The sequence below is a fragment of the Engraulis encrasicolus genome, chromosome 18 (assembly GCF_034702125.1).
Source record: "Engraulis encrasicolus isolate BLACKSEA-1 chromosome 18, IST_EnEncr_1.0, whole genome shotgun sequence".
Classification (NCBI taxonomy): Eukaryota; Metazoa; Chordata; class Actinopteri; order Clupeiformes; family Engraulidae; genus Engraulis; species Engraulis encrasicolus.
Genome location: NC_085874.1, coordinates 29,088,326 through 29,098,325, shown reverse-complemented (window position 1 = coordinate 29,098,325; position 10,000 = coordinate 29,088,326). Strand labels below are relative to the sequence as shown.

Sequence of the window (10,000 nt, the reverse complement as noted above, 5' to 3'; positions counted from 1 at the left end):
TCCGATCCAGTCCGTTTGATAGTCCGAAACCAGAGAGATCCAGAGAGCAAACGACGTGTCACACAAGGGCTATCCTTTCCAGATTAAACTTAAACTCTCGCACACACACACACACACACACACACTCAGCCACATACACAAACCGATACGCAACTGGCCGACGGCTTTAGTCAATGGCAGTGTCAGCAGGCAAATGCAGCGACGGAGTGCACATGACACTGAACCACCAAACACACTGTCACCAAACACACTGTCACTGTCACACAGTATCTGGCTGGCAAAACACAGCTGACTGCCACACACGCACACACACACACACACATGGACAGACAGCAACACACATACACACACTATAACTCTAACTCTCTAACTCACTGTTTCTCTCTCTCTCTCTCTCTCTCCCTCTCTCTCTCTCTCTCTCTCTCTCTCTCTCTCTCTCTCTCTCTCTCTCTCTCTCTCTCCGCGGCCTGCCCATCTGGTCTCACCACAACACTCCCACGTTCGTGGGTTCCCTGCTTTTAGAGCACACACAGCCCAAACACATCACACACACACACACTCACACACAACAAACACACACACTAAAATAACCCTATACAGTCTTCGTGTTGGCAGCCTCCAGTCACGCGATGCAAGGAGATGCATGTGGCAGGACGCTGTGGTGAAGATTGCAAAAGCACACCTGAGACAGCGCACTCAGGTGAGACAGAGATCGGAGAGAAGGAGGAGGAGGAGCAGAAGGAAAAGAAAGTGGGTGGAAAGGAGGAGGAGGAGGAGGAGCAAGAGGAGGAGAGGAGAGTAGGCGCCAGGTAGGACAGCCATGCTTGATCACGGCCACATGCCAAACTCCTCCCCTTTCCCGTTGGCTGTACCAATAACAATAGGGTCGTTTGCAACCGCGCAGCAAAAGATTTGATCAAAACGTGATTTGCTTGATCATAAAAAGGAGGGGATAACTGCGTCGCAACCAAGCTGGACACATCAGGACGACGAGATTTCAACAGCGGCAAAGAAGGTGGATCTATAGGTCTGTGGGTGGATCTACCTATTTTGACAGCGGGTGTACCAGGGCGCCCTCTCGTGGAATTAAATAATCATGGCGCTAATTCCATGACGTGCTTACCATCGTCGGCACATGCTTGTGAAATCCGAGACTCGCTCTGCGTCTCGGAGAGAAATCGGGTGGTCTTGTGGTAGAGACACAGGTTACCACTCAGTGAATCATGGCACAAGTCTTATGTGATGATTTGGCTTCACTTCCATGTAATAATTCAGTTAATTAGTTCTCACTTTAGGCTATTCATTTTGTGTTTTGGGACCAAAGTCGTCATTCAGATAGGACCGTTTTAAAATTACTTAACAGCCCCAACCCATGCTGCGAGGATTGAACCCAGGTGTTCAATAGCTTTACCATGGCGCGCCAACCACAAAGGCCACTCTGTTTCGTGCACTTTCATACATAAAAGACAAGATAAGTCTCTCGCAACTGGTCTGTTTCCACATTAACCATCAGCAACTAAAGACTCCCCGTGTTTCGGTGCAGTTTCGAACCGGGGACCTCATGAATGGAAGTCAGGCGCGCAACCACTACTTTAACCGTCGGGCAGGCGGCCCGCGGAATAATACTAGTTTTGTAACCTACGGCATACACTCCTAACGTGGCGAAGATGGAGCATCTGACGACAGGGTGGTTTGTTTCTTTTTTTTTTCTGTTGTAAGTGGGTTGTGCGACCATACATATGGATGATACCACTCTGAGTATGCTGCATTTGTGCATGAAATGCATTTCAGCATGTAGAAAATGAAGCACGTTCAACTACACACACATGAATCACATGAGCTATGAACACCAATCACGGCAGATTCCTCACATCATGGAGGAGGTCTTCTTGCCCGGCAGTAGCTTTCTGCTACTGCGGAGTTGCTTGACAAAACTTTTGTTCCCGCGATGGTTCAACGCCATGTGACACGACTGCCGCGCAGAGGTCACTCCCTTCAACTGCGTCTTGAACGGCAAATTCTAACCATGATGCTTCACGCGGACACACTGAGCATGCTCGCTGCCTAGCAAATTTTCAACTTCGTCAAAATTACGCCATCACGAACGCCCTTAATGCCTGTCTGTCATGTCCCCTCCCCTCTGTATGTCCCGTCCCCTTTCCCATTGGCTGTGCCAATGAAAATGCCTGTCAGTCATGTCCCTTCCCCTTTCCCCTTTGCTGTGCCAATGAAAATGCCTGTCAGTCATGTCCCCTCGCCTTTCCCATTGGTTGTGCCAATAACAGTAGGCTCGTTTGCAACCACGCAGCAAAAGATTTGATCAAAACGTGATTTGCTTGGTCATAAAAAGGAGGGGATAACTGCGTCGCAATCAAGCTGGACACATCAGGACGACGAGATTTCAACAGCGGCAAAGAAGGTGGATCTATAGGTCTGTGGGTGGATCTACCTTTTTTGACAGCGGGTGTACCAGGGCGCCCTCTCGTGGAATTAAATCATCATGGCACTAATTCCATGACGTGCTTACCAATGTCGGCACATGCTTGTGAAATCTCTCGGAGAGAAATCGGATGGTCTTGAGGTAGAGACACAGGTTACTACTCGGTGAATCATGGTACAACTCTTAGTTAAATTTGTGATGATTTGGCTTCACTTCCATGTTATAATTCAGTTAATTAGTGCTCACTTTAGGCTATTCATTTTGTGTTTTGGGACCAAAGTCGTCATTCAGATAGGACCGTTTTAAAATTACTTAACAGCGCCAACCCATGCTGCGAGGATTGAACCCAGGTGTTCAATATGTAGCTTTACCATGGCGCGCCAACCACAAAGGCCACTCTGTTTCGTGCACTTTCATACATAAAAGACAAGATAAGTCTCTCGCAACGGGTCTGTTTCCACATTAACCATCAGCAACTAAAGCCTCCCCGTGTTTCGGTGCAGTTTCGAACCGGGGACCTCATGAATGGAAGTCAGGCGCGCAACCACTACTCTAACCGTCGAGTGGGCGGCCCGCGGAATAATACTAGTTTTGTAACCTACGGCATACACTCCTAACGAGGCGAAGATTGAGCATCTGACGACAGGGTGATTTGTTTCTTTTTTTTCTGTTGTAAGTGGGTTGTGCGACCATACATATGGATGATACCACTCTGAGTATGCTGCATTTGAGCATGAAATGCATTTCAGCATGTAGAAAATGAAGCACGTTCAACTACACACACATGAATCACATGAGCTATGAACACCAATCACGGCAGATTCCTCACATCATGGAGGAGGTCTTCTGCCCAGCGCAGTTGGTTTCAGCTACTGCGTGGCAGCTTGACAAAAGTTTTGTTCCCGCGATGGTTCAACGCCATGTGACACGACTGCCGCGCAGAGGTCACTCCCTTCAACTGCATCGTGAACGGCAAATTCTAACCAGGATGCTTCACGCGGACACACTGAGCATGCTCGCTGCCTAGCAAATTTTCAACCTCGCAGGAAAGACGCTGTCATGAACGCCCTTAATGCCTGTCAGTCATGTCCCATCCCCTCTGGTATGTCCCCTCCCCTTTCCCCTTGGCTGTGCCAATGACATTGCCTTGTATCTGGATGCCCCCCCCCTCTTCCCTTGACATTCCAAACTCCTCCCCACTCCACTGGGCTGTGCCAATGACAATGCATTGCTTCTGTTATGCAGCCGACAGTCCCCTCCCCCCTTCCCTTCTCAGGAGTTATCTGTCCAATCAGAATAGCATATCTGGTATGCTGCCAGTCGAAATACGTTTCCCGCCCCTTGGCCTTCTGAAACTCATCTGTCACCCGAGTCTGTCCTCCTCTACCGGTTACACTAGGCAATAACTCACGGCATCAGCTACCCACACACACACACACACACACACACACACACACACACACACACACACACACACACACACACACACACACACACACACACACACACACACACACACACACACACACGCACACACACATGCACGAAAGCATGCAGAAACACACACACAGGCAAGCATGCAACACACACACACACACGGACGCATGCAATGCATGCATGCACACACACACACACACACACACACACACACACACACACACACACACACACACACACACACACACACACACACACACACACACACACACACACACACACACACACACGTAGTTGCAGTAAACAATATAGTAGGGTGGAGGAACAACTACTGTACACAGTATAATAACAATGTGGAGGAGGAGAAGCAATCTCGTTTGGCGAAATGGGAAAATACCCACTAATTAAAGGGACACTGTGCAGGAAATGGTCAAAAAAGGTACTGCAACTATGCTGCTTATTGAAATTGGGCTGCCTATTGCCAAATTTGATCTTTACATGAAAGTTTACTACGGTAAGTAATAAACAAATGTTTTCAAGTATGGTCCAAGTACAGTCATTTTTGCAGCTAAAAATGGCTATTTTTGGAAATCCAAAATGGCGGACCATGGAGAAGATCCCCTTTTTCATGTATGAAAAGTGCAATATTTCCAGTCATAATGAAAACTTAGAATGTGGTGCTGGTGGTAAGTATTCATGAAAAAGGTAACAATAGTGAGTGGGCAGCATGAATTCTATAAATAAACAACTAAAAATCTCACACAGTGTCCCTTTAACGAAACACATCAATGAGCAGTACACACAAACGTGCACCCAAGCAAGTTGTCTATCTTATGTAATTGTTGTTTACCATTTGACGTCTGCCAGACCCACTGTATGACACGCCCACTATTCTTGGAAAACTCCAAATGATGACAAGAAACATCAGTTAGCTGTCAGTCACTTAGGTTCGCTTTAATGTGTGAAAGGTTTTTAACTTGCCTGTCTGTCTGCCTGCCTGTCCTCAACCTGTCTATCTACTATGCCTCGGGGGCGGTACAGCCCCCAAGGGGGCGTTGGGGAGCTCTAGGGGGGGGGGGGGGGGGCGTTGAGAATGATACAGCTGAGAGGGGGCAGTGCTTAGTTGCCATTTGTGGGGCAATCAGTCATTTGAATTTTGTATTACTGAGGGGGGCATTGTCAGGCTCATGATGAGGTCAATGGGGCGTCGGGAGGCTTGTGATGAGGCCAAGGGGGCGCTTGTTCAGAAGGTTGAGAACCACTGGTCTACATGCTCTGTCCTGCATGTCTGTCCCCTGCCTGCCTGTCTGTGCTCTATCCTGACACCCTGCTGAGCACAGCAGACACTTGACTGTGCCAGTTGGTCGTCTGCGAGCACGCTCAATACACCAAACATGTGACACCCCAGCATGGGCTCCTGCCGTGTCAGACATGTGACAAGCAGCATGCAGCATGAGGTTCATATGAGTTCAGCTAAGAGCTAGTAAAAGGCTTCAGGCTTCAGGCTCCAGCTGAGCTAGTGGACTACTCCAGCTAAGAGCTAGTGGATGACTCCAGTTAAGGATGACTCCATGTTGTTGGTGTTGCTATTATGTAAGGGTTAACGTTCGGCGAGAAGGTCGCTACCGTGGAATAGCAGCACGACAGAGAGAATCTTTAGACCCCGACGCGAAGCGGACCGACTCGCGACCGACTCGCCGAAAGTTAACCCGCTTATTATATGGATATACTTAAATGATTCACACATGGCGGGGACATTTCTTTAGGCCTATTTAATGTTAAGTCTATTATAGTTTTTAATGTCAAAAGATTGTTGCTGCGCAAAACAAAACAGTGCCGTTGTGGAACACCGCTAGGCAACAGCTAGGTAGCCAGGACAACAGGTGTTGTCTATCACAGCAGCTGATTAGAGTCTTGTTGAAAAGTCGCTTTAGCAGTGAAAAGTCTTGTTGCCATTGACAGCGGTCTGTTATAGACCAACCCGTTCGTTATCGAAAAATAACAGACGTGCGAACGTTGGGGAGCCCCGTTGAAATGAATGGAGCATTCGACCGATGACGTCACACCATATAATAAACATTGTTAATATCATTATTGCTGTTGTTGTCTTTTTTTATGAATATATATATATATATATACCGTATATATATATATATATACAGTATATATAGGCATAAATGCAATTTCGTTATGTGCCGTGTACACTTGCGTACTCTGGAGTGCCGTGTCACAATATTTACAGTTATAATGAATTTGCAATGACCAGTTTCTGTTGTAATCCTCCAAGTCACATCTGATAAAAATGATCTATAGATGAACTAATGAAGGGGTGTGTGCTGTAGTCAAGAGAGTAAAATTCAGTTGAGGACCTATAACCTTACAGCTTTCTATGTTTTGCTAAGTTTTACAACAAAAACAACAACAACAACAACAATGACAGTATTAGCATAATCTTGCATGTGTCTTGCTGTGTAATGTAGGCCTACCTACATCAGAAATCAAGCTATAGTTTAAGTTACCTTTGTTAGCTGTATATATCAGTGGCTCTCAACCTTCCCCTTGACCTCATCACAAGCCTTCCTAGGGCTCCCCAACGCCCCCTGGAGGGGCTGTAACATCCCCCATTGAGAAACACTATTGTAGATGAATGGGCTTTAACCCTATCCAGACTGGGGGGGGGGGGGGGGGGTGGGGTCTAAAAGTGCCCGCACCAACGTTGATGTCGTATAATTCCTTCACGACTTAAGCTATGGCTACGAAACTTGGTGACTTTTCCTAAAATTTAGTTGGCTACAGTTTAGTACCAAAAGATTATGTTTATCATTTTTGCCGTTGCCATGGCAACGGTTTTCTGACAGGTATGTCTGACTGAAAATCACTAATCTAGGTCTCATCATTGTTCCTTTTTCATATATTTTTTTGTTATTTCCATTAGCATCAGACAGCTTTGTGAGCATTTAAGTGGTCTGAAGCATGTAATCATTAAAATTTAAGTGCATTACCTAAATTTGATGGAAAATACATTATGGCGAGATTTTGGGCATTATAATCAGATGATGTCATAATGACGTCATAATACCAGATAATGACACAAAAATGATGTCATTCATAGATGTTCATATGTAGATCATCTCCCCAAAGTTTGGTGGTCATACCGTATTCCGTTCATGAGTTATGAGGGGGGGGGGGTCAAAAGAGCCCCCCCCAAGGTCCAGGAATGCCAAAAAAAGCCCAGTCTGAATAGGGTTAAATTGCAGGAGAGACATGCTACGCCAAGTTGTACCTGTAGGTGTCAGTAGTGACCCACAACACTTGAACTGTAATCTCAGCTCTTTTTTGTGTTTTTGTGACTTTATTGATGACAGTAAGAATGACAGGAAGACAGTGGGAGAGAGAGAGAGAGAGCGAGAGAGAGAGAGAGAGAGAGAGAGAGAGAGAGAGAGAGAGAGAGAGAGAGAGAGAGAGAGAGAGAGAGAGAGAGAGAGAGAGATGGGCCCATGTACATGAGGGGCTTATATGCTAGACGGGGCAAGACTGGGAAAAGACCCAGGCCGGAAACGTTCCTTTGTCTCCATGGGCATGTAAGCCCATATGTGGGGGGCTTAGCACCACAGCGCCCCCCCCCAACTGTGCACAGCTGTGCTGAAACATTGACCTGATTGACTTGTGACTTGACTGTCAAACTCAGGGGTTCACAAACTCTACCATGGCAAGGCTCCCCATATACCAGTAGATTCCAGCCAAGGCCCTCCTACATGGGTCATGCCACACTATCTTTCTGAACATCCCCTTTTCAAACCCAAGTCTAGGTCTGTTAGCCTGTGCCTCACTGGGATATATAAAATAGTAACTTAACATAGTAATGTTCAGACGCAATAATGTAGTTCTTAACTAATGACAATATTACTAATGGTATAATTGTTGGTATACATTAGTTATTCAATTTATTGAAATATGTATGTTGTTTTGCTATAATTTCCTGCCAACCTACCACGGCCCCCCTAGCACCCCCTCGAAGCCCCCCCGCCCCCACCTTGAAAACCACTGGTCTAACTCAATATGGAGGTCAAACTCCTTATCAGTGTTCAAAGCCCGGGACAAGGCTTGATCACTTCCTGGTCTTTGCATGAGAAAAGATAAAAACCTGCATTACCTGTGCACCTTGGAGTTATGATGTTTGCTTAGGCGCTTGGCTATGAGAGCCAATACAGTTTCAGTAGCGTGAGACACTATAGCTGCCATAAAATAATAATATGACTCATACTCATGCATGTATTACCCTGGGCTGATTCTGAAGCCTGGGGAGTGTTTACACAAGCACATGGTGAACTCCCCTTAAGAGGGCAGGTTGGAGCATATGACCAGGATGTCAGCGAGTCTTAAGTCTATAAAGCAAGAGAGCCGCAATCTAGAACATGACCATGCCACTCCTGCCCCAGAATCCTGCAGAGCTGTATAAAGTAGAAGTAGCCTATAGAAGTACTCTGACAGTTCGCTCTGAATAAAAGAGCATAAAATCAAACAAGTGTGCGGTAAACATTTTCCTTTTGAAGTATTGCATACTCCTGTGTTTACCAGCACCCCAGGGGAGGGCAATTATTTTGGCTCAAGGGCCACATTGGGTTTAGAAAGTTGACCAAAGGGCCGGATGTCGTAGGCAACTTGCCCGTGTCAATAATAAGAATTGGTGTACGGCAGCATAATTGCACCATTGTCAGTTATGCCATTCCTGCTAAATGTATCTAGATGTAGACTTTAGTAATCTTAGGTTTCCAAGACCCTTGTTTTAGGTAGCGCATTGAAGAATGAGTGACCATGCGAGTCTGCATTTTTTTTCTGGGAAAGGCTCTGAGGGCCGCATGAAATGGCCGAGCGGGCCGCATGAAATGGCCGAGCAAGCCGCATGTGGCCCCCGGGCCTGAGTTTGCCCACGTCTGACCTAGAAGCTGTGCATGGATCTTTGAACATTTGTACCAGGGGCGTCGCCAGGTATTGGGAGCATGTGCCTGGGTATTGATTTGCTGTGCCCTGGTATGAGTTTCACACGAAAAACAACCACCTTGCTTTGCTACCTTGGAATTTAGCTCAAGTTAATTATACGGAGTAATCTATAGAACACACACAAAATATCACACATGCACTACTTGCAATAATATAATTAATTTACGAGCTTTTCAAAATAATGAACTGCAAAAAAAGGCGCACTGGCATTATCTCTCGGTGCCCTGCTATGCCCCTGTATAGCATTAGATCAGCTGACGCCCCTGATTTGTACTCTTACAGATGTAATAACAACACTAGTAGTATGATATTACAAAGTTGAAACCGTGTAATATCCTACCACTAGTATTGTAATTACATGTGTAACGGTAGGGACACATACACGCGAATATGCGAACTTTGCCATTCATTCCTATGAGAGAGGCGAAGGCAAGCGAAAGCAAGCGAACAGGAGCGAAGCGAAGCGAAATTATTAAAGAAAGTTTAATGTTATGCAAATGAGGAGCGAATTCGCCTGCCGCGGCCCAATCAAATCAACAACATAACTGTTCCATTCCATTTGATTCGCCTCTCTTCGCTTCGCTCGCTTCGCCTCCTATGTGTCCCCACCGTAAGAGTAATTCTGCTTCTACTGTATACATCTCTGTAATCCTGTCATATGCCATGCCACTCCTGCCCGTCAGGAGACATTGTCAGTACATATTGTACTAGTACCAGTTCCTCATGTGGTCCAGTGCGCACCAGTACACAGGACTGACACATCTCAATTTAAGCCACTGGAGCACTCTGGAGCCTCTGGGACTTTTTTTTGTTGCACCTGTTTATAATTTTGTGTGAAAACTTTTGCCACTTAACTCATTTTTTCCTAAGTCCTTTTTGGAAAAGGGTGCCGTCTACTGATTAAATCCTAAATATATCAGTCTCCGAAGCAAATACAAACATGAAATGAGTTGCATTTAAAAGCTTTAAAAGCTATGGACCCTTGTTTTGCCTTAGAATGTGTTCATTCAGCTCTAACTTGCCCACATTTTTAATAAAACAGCTCAAATCTCAAGAACCTGAATGCAGCGTATGTGTGTCTCCAGGACACAATGGGTTAAAGCATATATATATAGGCTACAT

The 10,000-nt window shown here is 45.9% G+C and overlaps 1 protein-coding gene across 2 annotated transcripts in view; it reads right to left on the bottom strand.

Moving 5' to 3' along the window:
- The window catches only part of pak6b (p21 protein (Cdc42/Rac)-activated kinase 6b), a 45,777-nt gene that overhangs the window by 27,448 nt on the left and 8,329 nt on the right, over positions 1-10,000 (bottom strand). The window contains exon 1 of one of the 2 annotated variants that reach the window (XM_063223388.1): positions 1-390. This exon is cut by the window's left edge and continues 563 nt beyond it. The exons of the other annotated variant lie outside the window; for it this stretch is intronic. The gene's annotated coding sequence lies outside the window, so the exon portion shown is untranslated. Of the gene's footprint in view, positions 391-10,000 lie in introns of those variants that run through there. 2 annotated transcript variants of the gene reach the window in all.